The sequence below is a fragment of the Anas acuta genome, chromosome 5 (assembly GCF_963932015.1).
Source record: "Anas acuta chromosome 5, bAnaAcu1.1, whole genome shotgun sequence".
In the NCBI taxonomy this organism is placed as follows: domain Eukaryota; kingdom Metazoa; phylum Chordata; class Aves; order Anseriformes; family Anatidae; genus Anas; species Anas acuta.
The window spans coordinates 42483012-42501899 of NC_088983.1; positions in this window are offsets into that span (position 1 = coordinate 42483012).

Consider the following 18888-nt stretch of genomic DNA (forward strand, 5'->3'; position numbering starts at 1 on the left):
GAATTACATTAGAGGTCAAGAAGAAAGTGGTATTGTTTCCTGCTGTGCCACTGTCTACAGCTACCAGGTTTGGGAATCACTGGGCATGAGAGTGCCTGTCTGCCTCCTGGCATCTGTCTCCATGCCGTCTGTCTCCTGGAGTCCCTGGTCTCCAGGAACTTCTTTCACCCAGTTCTAGCAATTTACCAGGCAAGATTTTCATCTTTTTCTTTTCCTTCATTCTGTGACTGCTTATTTTTGGGAACTTCTCTTGTGCTAGTGCTAGTGCCTATTATTATACATCCTTTGGAACAATAAGTTGGGTGAAATATTCTAGATATGGGATTCCAACAACTGCTAAAAATTTCTTTATAACTCTTGCAGAGAATATTGTGACAGCATTCTCTTGTGGTTCAACTGGCCTTGGCCAAATTCGAAGACAAGAAACGAATGAATGATATTCAAAAGAAGAGGGGGGATTGTAATATATGGAGTGGTAATTTGTGTCGAGAAGATGGTTGATATTAATAAAGAAGGGGAAGATTTGAGAGTGTGGCCATGGGGTTTGGAAAGCCCCGTGGTTGCGATAACATTAGACTCTTAACGATGAGGCCATCAGGAATGTAAAAGAGTTTAGAGGGAACAAAGAAGGGTGATTCAGGAGACTCCGTGCAGTCTCGGGTTGCTTGTTCTCCAGCCATTGAGGCATGGAAGTTTCTGGGTGTTTGCTGTTGTTGTTGTATTCAAAGTTGTTCAACCAATGAAAAGTTGTTTTGAAAAGAACTGCTGTGGAGAGAAGGGTATAATAGCGGAGCCTGCCTTCAAGATAAAAAAGAAAGAAAAGGCAACACGATGTGATGAAGTTACGTCGTCAATAAAGAAGCAGAAAGAAGGAATGAAAAGGAACAGGCTGGCAGAACGGAGACCAGGACGGGAACAGGCACTTTGATCGCCTCATGAAGATAGGTTCAGCCAAACTCAGCAAACCGCTCAGAGAAGCTCATACAGAAAGTCGCTGGAAATAGGCACACCGGAGCTGGAGAGAAGCTCGAGCTGAGAGAAGCAGACCTGTGCACACAACTGCCTCTCGCTGCTAAGCAGCTGCGCATTATGGGGAATCATACGTCCTTAGAAACAAGGACTGTCCTGGTAACCTTACAGCTTATTCTCCTTGTTAACAATCGGACAGTTTATGATTCTGAAACATGAGACCAAACTGAGGTCAAGGTGTGGGACTCTGCAACTAAAAACGGCAAGGTTGCAGTGGGATTGCTCGGCACCTGGCGAGCAGTCTCTGAGGCCTTAAAGAGCCCTGTGGGACCACAGTCAGAAACGTGTGGTTTGCCAGACAGTGAGGGAGCTGCGGGCTCCTTTACTGATCCGACTGCTACGCCATGGGCCCCTCTGCTGCTACAGCCATCGCAGGCCTTTGCTGTTACGCCCCCTGCTGACCTGGACGTGCCTTTTGACCCAGGCCCAATTGGCCTTGAAAAGGAGATGGATATGCTTTTCTTCAATCCAGGAAGAAAGGGATGCATAAGGCCTGAAGACCGAGTTGCTTGACAACTTAAAGCAAGATATATTGTTCAAAAGGAATGGAAAATGGAGACTTGTTTGTAATCAAGAAAAGGAATGGAAAATGGAGACTTAAGTCATGGAACTTAAAGGATTGTTTGTTACCTTTCCTGATTGTATGTATGTATAGGCATACTCGGGTTTAGTATGTAAAGCAATGTTCTGTATATTTAGAATGTTCGATGTTCGTGTGTGCGTGTTGGTGGAGCGTAGACTCCCCGCACACCCAGCGCTGCTTACTTACCTTTTATACCTTTTATAGCTTTTATGCCTTTTATAATATAAATATTACTAAATTCAGATTGAGTTGAGACTTCATTTATAACAGTGTAGTCTCGTCATTAGTTGGAAGATTCAAGATATGTCACTTTTGCATTGTGTAGATGTTACCAAAATTTATAACTTGCCTATACCAGTTGCAACTAGAAAGTAGCAAGCAGTTCAAAGCTTCAGTTTTGGACACCACCACCCCACTGTCTCCCCCCATCCCACTCCACCTCTCCAGATAATGTGCCTCCTGCTAGTGTTTCACAATTTAAGTGGGTATTTTTGCCTGTGCATTTTTGCCATTTCCTTCAATTGTGTTTCTACAGAAAAGTTGCAGTGAAGGCAGAGAATACAACAGAAAGGTTTTGACCCCTGTGGATAGGAGTGGTTAACCTTTCTCTTTTTTTCAAATCAACACCTTTCTGATGGAATAGAAGTGTTTTTGTCACACCGGCTTCTTCTCAGAGATGCCCAGTCTTTGTCATTGTATTGTAAACAAGTCTCTTTACAGAATGTCGTTAGATATATACAGTAGTTCAACTTAAAAAGCAAAAACCTTGACTAAACCTCACTCCAGTGATAACATAATGCTAATTCCATGTTTCTTACACAAAACTAATAGTCTCAGTTTATTTTTTTTAGCTACAATTGCATAAAAGGACATTATAGTGAGATCTCATAAAACTAAGATTTCACTGTTTCTGCTCTACAGTGAAAAAAAAATAAAAAATCTACTAGTTCTCTCTCAGTTATGATGACAATTAATATTTCAACACATTTGAAAAATAACGAAAGAACATTTTATAATGCCAAAGACTGAACTGTTTGTACTCTAATTTATTTTCAGTTTAACAGTTTACTTTCTGCTGGAATGTCTCTCTAAACTAGAGATCTGACCGAAGCTCATATCCACAGGCCAGATATCTCAGTATTTGTAATCCATCAGCAAAAGAGGAAAAAAAAATCCATGATGCAAATGTGATCGATTCTGTATACCCAATTCTAAATGCATGCAAGAATATAATTGTTTGTGTGTTTATACTTTAGTAAAAAATATGATAGATCAATTACCAATAAAAGTGTAGTTTTAATACCTCCAATATTATTGCAGACTAATTTCCTAAGTATTTATGCTTTTCCCCAGGTCTATTTTATAGCTCATGCTGAGCATCAGCCTCTTGTCTATGTACTGTTATTAACTTCATTTAGCTGGTTTAAAGATGGCTCAGTAATTCCTACACAGGTTTCAGTCACCTATTTTAGTTCAGTGTACTTATTCTAGAGGCCTAGTATAAAATTGCAGCCTTAGGCACTATGTTTTTATTATACCAGTGGATCTTTCCCAAACTGATTAAGAATATGTCTGTAGATTGAAAACCAAAACAGATGCAAACATTTAATTATAGGATTATTGTAATAACACGTGCTTCCCTTAACGCAAAGCACTGTGTTAACTTTATTGTGGAACATATATAGAGTCATTATCAGTCATTGATAATTTAATTCCATAAGACTCTATTTTCACTATTGTAAAATTTTGTTTTTCACAGCTGAGCTATAATGCTTTCAGTGTGCTGCTTCATTGATTGGTCGAGAAGGCAACATATTACTAATATATACTAATATACACTATATACCATATTAATAATATATAATATAAATATATATACATATATATACGATATAATACATACTAAGACCCAATGTTAGTTGAATACAAAGCAAAACAAAACAAAACAATGCATACTTATCTGAATCATGGATACTTTAATGTAATCTGAAACAAATCTGCACTCAGAAGAGTGCACCTACCTACTTGCTATGCTGATTGATTTTCTAAAGTTAGCCAACTCCATGTCATCTACTAAAAATGACACCTATGCAGTTGGCACATATTGTCTTGTTTCTTTTACCCTTTTCTTTAACCAAGAATTTTACAGTACAATCAATATGTTGCATTTCAAACACTGTCCAGAAATACATTGCTTTAAGAAATAAGGGACAGCTTCAAATATTTTCAGATTTCTCTCAAAAAATGTTATTGGGATGAAAAAACTAATTACTTGTTTGTTTGTTTTTTCCTCCAAAGACAAACACTCATTTTGCCATCATTTCATTCTATTATCATGGATCAAAATGTACAGAAGGCTGTTTTTGCATGTGATCCAGTTTTGATACAACATAAATTGTAAAGAGATTGCTCATATTTCTTTTCCATTTTATCATAATCTCTAAATTGACTTTTGTTGCTTCTGTTGTTGCTATTCCTTTCCTTTCAGGGTCTTCAGTGATCAGTGGAAGAACTAAAAGTTACAACATTTGCACAGAACAAAATCAGTAGATCGATGGTCATCAGTATGAATTTATATGTTGACCCTTACTCTATGAATACACAAATATTTAATGCCAAATTATAGGTTTTTGGTACCTTTGTAAATTTGTAAAATAAAAGGTTTTATCATATGTACAATGTGTTTCTAAAACATTTTTTTTTTCTCCAGCTTTTCAACACTAAATCCCCAAATATGTAACTAGTCTATGTAATTAAAATTTCCCAAGCTAACCTCTGCACTCCTTGAATTAATGCCTTAATACAGGAACTTGGAATGCCTCATCAACTTTTTCTACATTATTTAATTGTTTCACAGTTTGTTGCTCAAATTTATGTTTTATGACAAGCTATGGCTCTTTAGCTGAACAACTTTCTTATAGGGATCAGCTGCTTCCTAACCCTGTGAAAGAAACAAAACAAATCATATTTACGTGAATTAGAAAGATTCACTAAGAGAAAGGAAGATTTAATTAAAATAATGATTATTTTCCCCCCAGAATAATTGCAATTAATAGAAATCCTTCCAAGTAACATATTATTTTTTTTCTTTTTTTTTTTTTTCTTTTTTTTTTTTTTCCCCCAAAATACTGTGTCTTATAGACCAAACATATTAGAAAGACCAGGTTGGGAAAGTAGTCCATAGAAGAAAATGTATAAAGAATTAATTTAAACTGTAGCACCCATGAGGTACAACTATGTGGATACAGAGGAGTATTGACCTAAAATTTGAAATATTTTGACTTTCATTTGAAATAATACCTGCATGAGTTGCTGATGAAAAAAAAGATTTTTCTATGCCATTTTCCTCCATCAATGACTATGGAATGGTTGCCTCTAGCTTCAAGCTAAACATTTAATGAAATAAATCTAAAACTTGCCTATGTAAACTTGAAATCAATGCACCAGCTGTCTTATGCATGCATAATGTCTCCTAGTGATTCTAAAAAAAGGCAAATATTTTGTACTCTATATGTCCTTTTCCCCACTAACAAATTAATATTCAATAGGGCAGACTAAACTTAGAGCTGGATTAGCATTTCTTAATTTTCACTTCAACGGCTTCATGTCTGTAACTCAACTGCACTTTTTTTATATGGTGAGGCTTGACTTGAAATCTTAGGCTAACCATATTTTATTATTTTGTTTTGTTTTGTTTTATTTTTATTATTGTTTTAAAAAGAGAATAAAATACTGCTGAATTTCAGGGTAATGTATGTACAATTTTAAAAGCATATACCTAAAAGAATGAAGGATGAAATGGAGAACGATTCTGTGAGCAACCATAAATATAATCCAAGATTCTAAATTATCCTGCTGTAGTTAAAGAAATGATCAATCCTGGTATGAATTATACGTGTTCTGGGAGATGGAGGGAATCTATTCTATGTAGAAGTTTAAGTCCTATTTCCTGACTAATCCAATTGTATCAGCAACCCTAATTTCTGCATTAACTAATACAAAAGCATTGAATCAGTTTCTAATGATGTCTTCCACCAACAACTCATTCATGATGCTTCTGCTTTCCTTTGGACTTCTTCCACCCAATGCCTTAGCTGTTTTCTACATGATTTGTGTCAGCAAATTTCTCCTACATGAGTCTTTTAAAGTCAACTTTTACATCTTTCATTTCTATTCTAAAACAGTTAAGAAGAGATCAATACCTAGAGAAGGTCATAAAAGTACTTAAATCTTTTCTCAATATTTTAAACCATCCCATATATCTCAAAATAAATTCTGATCAGTATAAGTACTATTTATTCATGTGATTAGAATACCACCCTAAATGTGAAATAGCCATATTTTTTGAGTGTCCTAGAAATTTGCATGATTCTGTGTTTCAAAGAAAAAAATAAAAATAGGAAAGACTCTTACATAGTAACATGATTATAGAGTCAGTGATTTGAAGAAAATGTACGTAAAATTTACTAAAAACCATAAGAATAGAAGAAGAAAAATAAAAAACATAGAACTGAATATATGAAATAAAAGAATATTTCTGAATAAGCTGGATAAAATTCTAAGTGTAAATCTCATTTTGATCACTATTAAATTTTTCCTCATTATACATACAACTGCTTTTTATTAGTCATGTAAGTTTAATGACTGTAGCTTTAACAAATAAATTAATTTAATTAAATTGAAATATTAGCACGTATTAATCAGATTATTGTACACTATGAAAGAAAATGCAGGTCCCAAGCCTATTAGTATCGATAAAGTAAAAACTCTGTCTTAGATTAAAAATGAATGAAGATCAAAAATATTTTCTTACTGGACAATCAACAAGTTGTATAAGAATTCAGATTTTTTTTTCTGATGATGACTTCCAGGACCATGACTACCTGAGTAGGGCAAACAGTTTGCTTTTGTGAACAACAGGAGTAAAACTGTGTGTGTATAGCACAATTAAAGCAATTGTTGGAGAAAAATGATTCTAAGGTGGTGTAAAGAGAGTGACAGTTCATAACTTAAAAAAAAAAAATGTAAATAAATAAATAGATAGATAAAATGCATTTACATTGGCAAGACAAAATATCTCAGTAATTTTGTTTTTATTTGTCGATTCTTTCCCTGAATTTTTGCATAGTTATAAATAAAAAAATGTTCCACAGATTTAAAGTGACCAACTGTTGGATGGCAACAAAAATAGCATGAATAAATACAATAAACAGCAGTTCTTCTCCATTCTCTTTATGAATGAATTGGTCACCGGTAGCCATAGATGTATTTTATTATTGTTGTTGTTGTTTTAAATAGATTTATTAATAATGGCATTAAAGAAACTTTTTTTATTTTTTTTTCTCTTTTAGTTTATTTTTAGTTTGCTTAGGCTGTTTATAGGATTTCATTTTATATTGTCTGTTTAGCAGATTTTATTTAACTTAGAAACATGGGAGAGCTTGAATCTTTGCTTATCCTCTCTTCTTAAATGCATGTCTTCTTTCTATGACAGTTACTCAGCAGAATGTGTCAGGATCACCTGTATACTCACCATAAGATTCTTAATATAATAGGAAAAATGAGCAGTAAGCCACAAGCAGTGTGCCCAAAGCTTTTGTCAGGTTACTTATAAGCCACTGGTTTACCTTTTTTCTTCTTTGGGCTTCTAGTAAATGTTGTATTTTGGTATTCATGAAAATTAGTTGGCAGCAAGGCCACTTGAAGAATTTATCAAATGCATGAGAGGAGAGATTATGTCCAAATATTTCTCCATATTTCATTTGCTCTCTTTTCTTGTTTTTTCAGTGCCTGAGGATGAGCTTAATTGTGGATTTGTAATACAGAAAAAGGAAGGAAGGAAGGAAGGAAGGAAGGAAGGAAGGAAGGAAGGAAGGAAGGAAGGAAGGAAGGAAGGAAGGAAGGAAGGAAGGAAGGAAGGAAGGAAGGAAGGAAGGAAGGAAGGAAGGAGGGAAGGGATTGTTGAAGTAATATATTGGATTTTGAAGTTATAGCATCTTGTTGTGGTATAGAAAACTGAAGTGTGAGTTCATTGTCCACTGTGCATAAAAAATAAATAAATAGCTAGATTACAACCTGTGTGAGGTAGGTGAGAAGAACTTAGTCCATACTGGGAAGGGTCTTTCTGAAATTTACAGACCTATAAAGACCCACAAAGACTCTGAGATTTGTTGACAGTGCCTAAGGTCTGAAGGTCAAACATCTACTGGACTTATAAACGCTAATAATTAATATTTTTCAAACAATTGCATATGTCCTAAGTTAGAAGTCCTGTCCTTAGCTAAGACATATGGACTAGAAAAGTTCAAAGTTTGACTATGAGTCAACAGTGAATGCAGGATCCAATCATTTGGATTTCTTTTAGCAAAATGTTTAAATTTGAATTTGTCTGACTGCAGGTTCCAGTCATTGGTCATCCTTAGGTGACCTTCACAGACAATCACCACCTTCATTTAGAAGTAATTTTCACAGTGAGGGTGTATTTAACAACCTAAAAATTCCATGCAAGGAACATATGCAAGTGTTAAATAGCAGTTGAAAAGCCAGGTTGATTACATTCAACTTAGTTTATGAACATTGAACATTATGGTTGCTGTTCATCCTGATTTTAACCTAATGTTGTTATGTTAGTAACTGTAATAACCAGTTTGAGATATAAAGCTGTATGCCCCATTTCTTACACTGAAAGAATCTGGGAGTATGGTGGAGGCTTTTGAAATACAGTCCTCTAGTAAATATTCAAGGTATGCTAAGGTTTTGAGGTTCTGGATCAATCCATGTCCAAACTGTACAGAAGGATAACAGATAAAAAACTTAGCAATTTATTTATTTATTTTTTTAAAGGGGAGGGGGGATTATAGGCAGTAATTTTCTGTGCAAAATTTGGAGGCTTATTCCAGAAGCAGAAGTTGAGTTTGCAAGAGATAGTAATTGACAGTTAAAAACAGCATTAGAGCTTGGGTAGGAGTGACCTGATAGAATGTCTGCCTAATGTCAGTTGAATCAGTTGAATCAGTTGAATACCAAAACGATAGATTTTTGTATTAATCCATCTGTTGTCTTTCTATTGTAGTCCATCACCATTTATTTTAACTTAGATATATTTTATATAAATTCTCAGAGCTTTCATTGAAAATACCATGATACTTAAGATTCCATATTTCTTGAAAGAATTTGCATAATACTGGTGAAAATGGTTACTGCTTTTGTCCATGACTGCTTTTCTACAGTGTTACACAGGGAATTTATGTTTTCTGTTGCTCTTGTTGCCATGAAGACTAAAACCCTACCATTTATTCAGTAAAATCTAGGACCTTTTTTATTCAATAAAAGCTAAGTATAGCAAGTACAGAGTACATCTTAATGAATGGCAGGGATGTATCTTACAGCATTCTTACCTACTTTGCAAAATAAGGAATTTATTGTTTCAGGCTTAGCAGTGGTTTAGTCTTGGATCTTACAGATCTATTAATGCAAGTTTATTATGAATAAGATCAAAATTAATAAAATACCTGTTTCATACAGCACTCTGGTAGCTATTGCCCTGTTTTATTTCCCATTTTAATACCGATTTGGGGGGGAAGGGGGGAGGGGGAAGAATCTTTCTACAAAAATAACCTTTTCTGTTTACTTATACAATTTAAATCTCTCTATATATATTTAAACTGTGGTTGACAAAGCTATTTTGAGCAGTACTAGTTAATGGTCAGCTGTATTATGTGTAGGTTGTTATGATGTTATTTATATAAATGAGTGGTTTTCAAGCAATTTTGATGAAAAATTTAAGCTAGTTGAAAATGCAGAAGAAAAATATGTCAGGAAAGAGCAGCGCAAGAGAATCAGAAGAATAGGGTAGTATGACAACCTGCTGGAGGTGACACAAGAGGAAAGGTTATATATGTGTATGTAAGTATGTATGAGAGGCTAGAGGATGACAGCTATAGTTCTAGGCAGAATGGGAAAATGATAGGAAATAGACACTGTCACACATCTAACAAATTTTCAACATATCATGGTGAAACATACATGATCTGTAAGAGGTGCTAAAAATTCCCCAGGATTTTTAGGCCAGTGTGATGATTTTAGAGGATTAGATTTATGATTTTTTTATCTATTTATGTAACAAGACCACACAAGTCTTTCACGCGTTGTCTGGCCCAAGTCAGTTTATAGGAGTAACAGATCATTATTTTTATTTGGTTTCAGCAGCCAGTGGGAGAATGGAACATTAAATATAATTACAATACTAATAAAAATGATACAGTGTTCAAAAGCACACTGCAATATCTGCTGGGGGGTGGGGGTGAGGACAGGGAAGCTGAATTATATCAGAATGGAGAAAAGAACTGAAAGAAGTTAGAGTTTAAAAATGGGAATGCTCCCTTCAAATTTTGTTTATTGCGTTTCTGCCAACTTTATGACTGCTGATGTGGATCTTCCTCTGGATGCACCTGCAATATTCCTAATATGCTCCCAATTTTAGTGTTGATAACAACATTTGAGTCAGATGGCTAGCAAATGGTGTGAGGACTTGCTATAAGTGGTCTTCTGGTCTTAGGACATCTATGGCTCGGGTCAGCACTCAGAAGATCACATATCACATGATATACTAGAATGAAATAGCTTCATTTTACAGGTTTGAAGTCACTCAAGTCACATTTTGAAGTTTTCTCTCAATGGAAAGAAGCTTTGTGCTTAAATCATACAACAAATATCAAAGTGTATTTTAAACTTATAAAACGTTATAAACCAGTGATAGATTCATACATAAACCAGTATAAATCAATCTTTAAATTGTAGATTAAAGAACAATTCAAGAAGAATTTTTATGATATAGATATGTCAAATTAATTTTATATCCTCCATTAAATTTCTGATTTATAAAATACAGGCCTTTGAAATAATAATAAAAAAATATTAAAGGTCATTAATTTTATAATCTAAATAGCTTTTAATGAATATGGTGGAGCTCCAGTAATGAGCTTCTGGCCTGAGAGGCCTAGCTCTGTGATCATTCTATCAGTTCCCTCTCTCAGTGAGGTGCCTCAGCAATAAAATAGGAATAAGATACTGTGAAATAAAGATCAGAGAATAAGCCAGATTTAACAGCTTTTCATCCCATGTATTTGTAAGAAATCCATGACTGCAGCAGCTGAAATATTTGCTGTATTTTAGCAGAGATCTCTGGACATCTGTAAATCCTACACACAGAAAAACCATACAAAGGCTAAATCCATGTATAGAAATAGGTAAATACTGTTAACAGTGGAAGACAACTTATCAAAGTCTAGGAATACCCAGCAACCATAGACAGTGGAAGAAGCATATCACACCCATATAATGTTCTAATGTTCAGCATTACAGCTTTGTTTTAAAGCTGCAATGCTGAAAGTCAGCCTCAACGCTCTCAGCTTCTAAATGCTAAATCTGTTTCAGGACTACTATAGCTATAAGAATACCAGTTACACCTTGCAGCTCCAGAAGTCAAAACCCAAATGCAGCTGTGAGGTACAAAGTGAAACAGACAAAAACTCCTTACAAAACTATGCAAAAGTACTTGCAGTATTAATTAAACAGTACAATAAATAATTTTCAAAGTATTTTTTTTTTCATTTAGATCATGTTGATATATTGACCCTTTTGATTATTCCTATTGTAGCATCCGTATTTCTGGTGATAAATTTCAAAACAGTAATTAGCAAATCATCTTAGTAACAGATATTCTGTTACCTCTCAAATGGAATGTATTTTTATCTTTTCAGAACCATAAAAATCTAGAAATAGGTAGAAAACACAACAATCTCATTAGTATGCATTTATTCTTGGCCTTGGTTAATAACAAACATTGCTTTCAGTAGAAGAGAATAGGAATTAGTTATAAATTAGTACTTATGCATTTTCAATAAGCACATACGATTACAGCACATGAAAACACTAGTGGAACAGCACTTATCTTTATCAAACACGGACTGATTTACACTGAGGATTGGTACAGTTTCAGGACTTCAAACTGATCATTACAGCTTAATTGTTGAAGTGGAAAAGAAAAGGTTAGCCCACCACTGTTACCAACATTCTCTTGATACTGTACCCAAAACTCAGAATGGAAATTTTTTTTTTTTGGAGCTCTCAAAGGGCTTTGCATCAGGCTAATTGGACAAAAGATTGAAATATTTTTCAGTTGAAGAGCGGGATTTTACAAATTCTCTCTCTCTATTATTTTAAACCACTGTTGATTAACGTTTTATTAAACACTTTTTTAGAAATTCAAAGCTTTCATTGACTTAAGCAATCATTGACTCGAGCAATTAACTAAAATCTGTCAGTTCTGCTGTTAGTACATGAGACAATGCAACCTGGCTAGCATTCTCTTAGTTTTTACTGCTAACAGTAAAAATATATTTTGACGACAAGGTAGACAAATATGACATACAGGGAGAAATGAGTGCTAGGAGCATATATTACAAATACACGTGGTATTTTGCCCTTTTTACTTAAGAGCTTAATTGACCATAGTGGAGAGACAAGATATAAGAATTCTAAGGGGCGAGCTCATCTGGCATAAATCAATATCACAAATCAAAGCATATGAGAACACTACAAATTTGTGCTGATATTTTTCAGCAAGTTTGGTTGTTCTGGAATGCAGGGAAAAATAAAAAAGGAAAACAGGGACTTCAGGCTAAAACCACTCTAAATTACTTTAAATATTGCAGTCTTCTATACAGTAGAGCCAGATCTTGAGGTCTCTTCCAACCTAGAAATTCTGTGATTCTGTGATTCTGTGTGCATCACATGTCGGCAAAGAGGTTGTTATTTTTTTATTTCCTGAGATAGGGCTGAAACATTTTATCTTTTGAAGAGTAAGTGGGAGTTCACAAAAACAGACACTAGAATATCTTAAGTAAACAAAACCCTTAACCCTGATGTCCTTTTTTACCCAGTCATATATTCTTTAGGCATGTGTAGGCCATTAGTGGATGTCTGCTCTGAATATTTGAAATAAAAAGCATATTCTAGAGAATAGTATTTTGCCTATTTTTTTTTCCTTTTCTTCCAAGTTTTGTATTTCTGAAATCATCACATATGAATAATTGAGAAGATGGTTTGAAAAGAAAAACAACTTTTTGCAATATTCAAATATTAAATTTAAGGAGATTAGAAGAACTGGTTTCTGTTAATCAGTCAAAGTAATGTACACATATATGCAAGCAGCCTTACTGATCTCAGATAAAGAACCATCTTGTAAAGAACAATGTAATAAATTGTGAAAGCGTGCATAACAAAACACAATTATTTGATCTGAAAATAGAATTAATGTATCAATTCATATCCTGTTAGCCAAAAAGACTGGATTTTAAAGATTCTGATTCAGCTTTGGTCATTGATTATTTATATTGAGAAACTGATATATTCTTTATATTGATATATTGAATAATTAATTTATTAGAAAAACACAAATAAAACAGATTGGGGAATGTATTCCTCTATTTTATTTTTTTTTTCTAAGATGAATAGAAAAGGAAATATTTTACTAGTAAGAGCATTTTTTCAAAAACACAAAATAGTTGGAAATGAAGATAAATTTGTCTTCTTTTAAGATGAGCTTGAAAATACTCTGATAAATATTAATAAACTATTTTCTAAGAAAGTTTGATTTTTGGCACTGAGATTTGGTATGGGGAAAAAAACAAACAAACAAAGATGTTTTGAGAGGCTTTCTGGAAATCAGTGCAGTGACCTCAATGGACTTTGAACCTACCTATGAATTTATTAAGTTATAAAAAATGATACGTCATGAATTTTTAGTTGTGTAAATATTAAGAATATTCCTTCATTTATTAAAAGGTATAAGATATGCTAATCAAACTACCAAAAAGAAATATGAAAACATTCAATATTACTTGCCACAGGTAATTTTATAATATTTAATAAGTGGCATAATATAGAAAAGATGAGGATGTTTTTATTAAGGCATTACTTATTTTAGCACTTACTCTCTCAATAAGCTCCTTTACAGATTTTCACCCCTTGAAATTTCATACCATATTTCCTTAACTTTATTAAGAGGACTTACAGCTCTCACCAAAAGAAGCAAGGAAAAAAGTCCACAGCAGCAAGAGACAAACACAAAAAATACCTGCTGTATTAATCACTCACACTATGTTTATGTCTTCAAGGTGACTAGACAGTTAAATAATGAAAAGTACTCAGTAAAATACAGAAGGCTATAATAATATTTGAAGTGTGCTGTTTTGGGAAAGAATCATAAAAACCATTCCTTCTCTGCTTTCCTTTTTTCCCCTTTGTATTCAATTACCATGGATGTTTATTCATGAAAAGCAGTAATATTTTTCAGTCTTCTCAATGATCCTTTGCTTTAGAGAAACAGGAAAGCACTTTAATTTTCCTTTGAAACAGATCGAAAAGAAGACCGTTGTAACAGTTTGATCAGTAATAATGAAAGTTGCTTTGGTAACAATTAAGAGTCTCTTAAAGGTTTTATCCAAATTTTATTGAAGTCTGTGGGAAAATCTCCACTAACTCAGTGATGAGTTGCTATGATGATCGATGCTAACTTGGATTACAATTTGGGCAAAAGACATACTGAATAAATGATGATTATCAACAGAAGTAAGCCTCTATCTTTGTTCTAATCATCAAAAGACTGAAGGAGGATATGCCTACCAGCCACTGGTAGAGATAATGTGCTAGATTATGGTCAAGACTAAAATTCAAGTATTATTGGATACACAAACAGTGAACTTTAATTCTTGAAAAATAAAGTATCACTGTCTATGTCTACTAATCAGCTGTGTACAGTCCTAAATAATATATTTAAATTGGTTTACATGGCCTTCAGGAAATGGAAAAATAGTGTTGAAGTTGAATTTATTTATGATAAAGAAATTCGTTATATTTCTTTCAGAGTATAACTCTCTATATTCTGAATATTGTAGTCCTACCTTGGCTATTGTAGGTATGCAGAAGGACATACATGAGAGCTATGAAATAACTCAGTTCTCCTTACTACTGAATTCATTCCTTTAAGTTCCCACTTGTCTTTCAGCTTATTGCCACTATGGCCTTTGTCATGCCAAATAAATAAATAAATAATTAAATAAATAAAATCTGTCGCTACTAAGCAAATGATGATATGAAAGAAAGTCTGTCTGGATTGGAGGGGTTGCCTAGGGCAAGTCACACAACCTCAATCAAGAAAAAAATAAAGGTTATTTTCATAGGCGACTCCCTTCTGAGAGGAACAGGGGACCCGATATGCAGCTGGACCCAACCCACCGGGAATACTGCTGCCTCCCTGGGGCCCGAGTAAGAGACATTACGAGAAAAGTCAGTAGCCTGTTACAGCCTGTTACAGGTTGTTATCTGTTATTGGTTTTTCACATCAACAGTGATGAAGTAGCCAAAAGGCAATCAAGAGGGACTTTAAGGTTTTGAGGCAACTGGTTAAAAAATCAGGAGCACAGGTAGTGTTTTCCTTTATCCTTTCAGTACCAGGGAACAATATTAAAAGCAGCAGGCCTACCCAGCTGATCAACATATTTCTGCGAGGCTGGTGTCACCAGAATTTGGTGTTTCTCAGTTATGGGCTGGCCTACACAATACCATGCCTGCTGGCACATGATGTATTGCAATTACGAGTCTTGCTGATATCATCACAAGACCTCTCTCAATTATTTTTCAACGGTCTTGAGAATCTGGAGAAGTCCCAGTTGAGGGGAAGCTGGCAAACATTGTTCCAATTTTCAAGAAGGGCAAGAAAGAAAAGCCTGGTAATTACAGGCTTGTCAGTCTCACTTCAGTGCCTGGTAAAAGTATGGAGAAAATTATTCTGGGAGTTATTGAAAAACACCTGAAGGACAATGCAGTTATTGATCACAGACAACATGGGTTCACAAGGGCAAGGTCCTGCTTAATAAACTTAATTTCCTTTTATGACAAGGTCACCCATATAGTTGACCAAAGGAAGCCAGTTGATGTAATCTTTTTGGATTTCAGTTAAGCTTTCAATACTGTTTCTAACAGTAACTTTCTGGACAAAATATCTACCATACAGCTAGGTAAATACATAATATAATGGGTGAACAATTGTAGCTGATGGGTCTGGCTCAAACTGTTATAGTAAATAGATACATGAGGCTGGCAGTCAGTCGCTAGTGGGGTTCTACAGGGCTCCATTTTAGGGCCAATTATCTTTAATGCTTTCATAAATGACTTGGACACCTGAAGGTATCCTATAAGTAAGTTTGCAGATGACACTAACCTGGAAGGAGCAGTTGACTCCATCAAGGGTAGAGAAGCCTTGCAGAATGATCTTGACAAAATAGAGAGCTGGGCAATTACCAACAATATGAAGTTCTACAAGAGCAAGCACAGGATTATGCACCTGGGAAGGGGCAGCCTGGGATATACATGTACATACAGACTGGGGGATGAGTAGCTGTAGAACAACCCCTTAGAGAGCGATCTGGGGGTTTTGGTCAACAGTAAGTTGAATATGAGTCAACAGTGTGCCCTGTCAGTCAAAAGGGCCACCCATACTCTGGGTTGCATCAGGCACAGCAGTACCAGCTGGTTGAGGGAAGGGGTTGTCCTGCTTTGCTCGGGACTGGTGCAGCCTCACTTCAAGTACTGTGAGCAGTTTTGGGCACCACACAATATAAGAAGGTGTCCAAATGAGGGCTATGAAGATGGTGAAGGGTCTAGAGGACCCTTCAAGGAGCAGTTTAAGTCATTTGGTTTGTTCAGCCTAGAGAAGAGGAGACTGAGGGGAGGCTTCATGGCGGCCTGCAGATTTTTCACAAGGGGAGCAGAGGGGGCCAGGTGCTGAGTTCTGCTGTCTGGTGACAGCAACAAGACCTGAGAGAATATCATGAAGCTGTGAGAGGGGAGGTTCAAGCTGGGTGTTAGGAAAAGGTTCTTCACTGAGAGGGTGGCTGCATGCTGGAACAGGCTCCCCAGGAATGTGGTCAGAGCACCAACTCTGCTGGAGTTCAAGAAGAGTTTGTACACTGTTCTTAGATATATGATATGAATATTTGTGTGGTCCTATGCAGACTCAGAATTTGGACTCAATGATCCTTGTGGGTATCTGGATATTCTATGATTCTATGATCCTTGAAATACACAGACATTTCTCTGAACAAGAAAAACCTTTAGGAAAGGAAGAGGAGGAATTTGACATACATTTTACATATATATAAGAAATATATATTTATTTATTTATTTTAAAGGTAAAATAATATAAACAATGCAGCAACACAAAAAAATGTAAACATACTTAAAACTGATACTGTTTTGCAGTTGGCATTCTACACTTTTGTACAGAGAAATGAAAAATGGTGTGGATATGGTAATATATAAAAGTTCCCATGTAGAAATACTATCTTAGTGTGTTCTAATAAGGAAATATTCCATCATATTTCAGGACAACTATGATTAACAGTCTAAATGGAAAAAGGAAATAAATCTGGATATTATGTCTGTCGAATATGTCTCCATGTGGAATCACTGGAAAGACTGAAATAAGCAATATTTTCTAATACAATAAAAGTTGCCATATTACAAGGGACAAGGAAAGAGGCTTAGAGAATTACTGTTTAAAACTCATAGAAGTTGCAGTTTACAGAAACTACTGTAGAAAGCAAGCAGAATACAGGGGTTCCTAAAAGCCTAAACAATTATAAAAAAATAATTTGCTCTTAAATACTTTTATCTTCTTTCCCCTTCCCCTTCCCCTTCCCTTTCCCTTTCCCTTTCTCAGGACTATTTTGGAAATTGCCTGTAATGGTAGTCCATGTCAACTGCTTCAGAGAAAGCTGCAAAATAATTCATACCAGGAAATAATGTTATAACTTGCATAACAAAGAGTCTTTCTAACCATTGTTTTAAGAGCAGAAACATCAACATAAACAAAACATTTTTTTAGTAGAAACCTACTATTCTCTGAGAATTTATGAATAGCAGCTTTTTTTTTTTTTTCTGCCTTTCTTATGCTACTTGCTACTCATCACTCAATGTACTTTTCATGGAACTTCTTTGTGTCACTTTTCTCTGAACATTTCAGTTTTTATACAATTTATGGGCAGGGTGACCAGAAATCATCAGTGTTCAAGGTGAAGCTGTACTGTTGGCTCATGTAATAGCACTACATTGTCTCCATTATTGTTTTCAGCTGTGTTTTCTTTTTTTTTTTTTTTCCATATCTAAATAACCCTTTTTTCTTTGTTGATTTCTAAGTCCACACAGTTTTCTTTTTCAATCTGTTCTACAGTTAAATTACAGTTGGTAGTTTGAAGCATACTTTCAAAGGTATGCTTCCTAGTATACATCAACAGGGAGAGAATTTGTTCTCAGGACTATCCTTTGTTTTTTTAGATGTATCATTCCCCATCCTGGTGGATGGACCCTGTGGTATGAAGCCATATTGGAGAAATTCTTGAAGAACTGCTGCCTGTGGGCCCACAGAGGAACAGCTTGTGAAGGACAGCCTTGTGCGGGAGGGACCCCACACTGGAGCAGGGAAAGAGAGTAACAGTGAAGCAGCAGCAGGGATGAAGTGTTATGGACGGACCACAGCCCCCATTCCCTTGTGGAACTCTGGGGGAGGAGGTGGAAGAGGGTGGATGGAGGGAAGGTGTTTTTTGTTTGTTTGCTCTCACTGCTCTAGCTTGTTAGTAATAGGCAATAACTTTAATTAATCTCCTTATGCTGAATTTGTTTTGCCCAGTACGATAATTGTTGAGTGATCTCCCTGTCCCTATCTCAACCCTTGAGCCCTTTTCATCATATTTTCTCCACCTTTCCCACTGAGAAAGGAGAGTGAGGGAGCGGTTGTGATGGAGCTCAGCTGCCCAGCTGAGTAAGACCACCACATTTCTAAAGCTTTTTCTCTTTTAAGGTCTCTCATGAACCTGTCTTCTTCACTTCTAAAACCCCTTCTTGTCCTGAAGCCAGTAGTATCTACTCCTACTCAGATCCTTCTCTAATTATTCCTTCCTTTCTCAGAATGATGGAACAGAGCATGGAAGACATCTTACTATTTTGGTCTATGCTAAAGGCATGAAAGTGACAGAAGATCTCAAGCCACAAGGTGGTATATACTGACAAAATGTCCACCATACAGCTAAATAAAAACATCATACGATGGGTGAGCAATTGGCTAACGGGCAGGGCCCAAAGGGTTATGGTAAATGGGGCTGCGTCAGGCTGGCGGGCGGTCACCAGTGGGGTCCCTCAAGGCACCATTTTAGGGC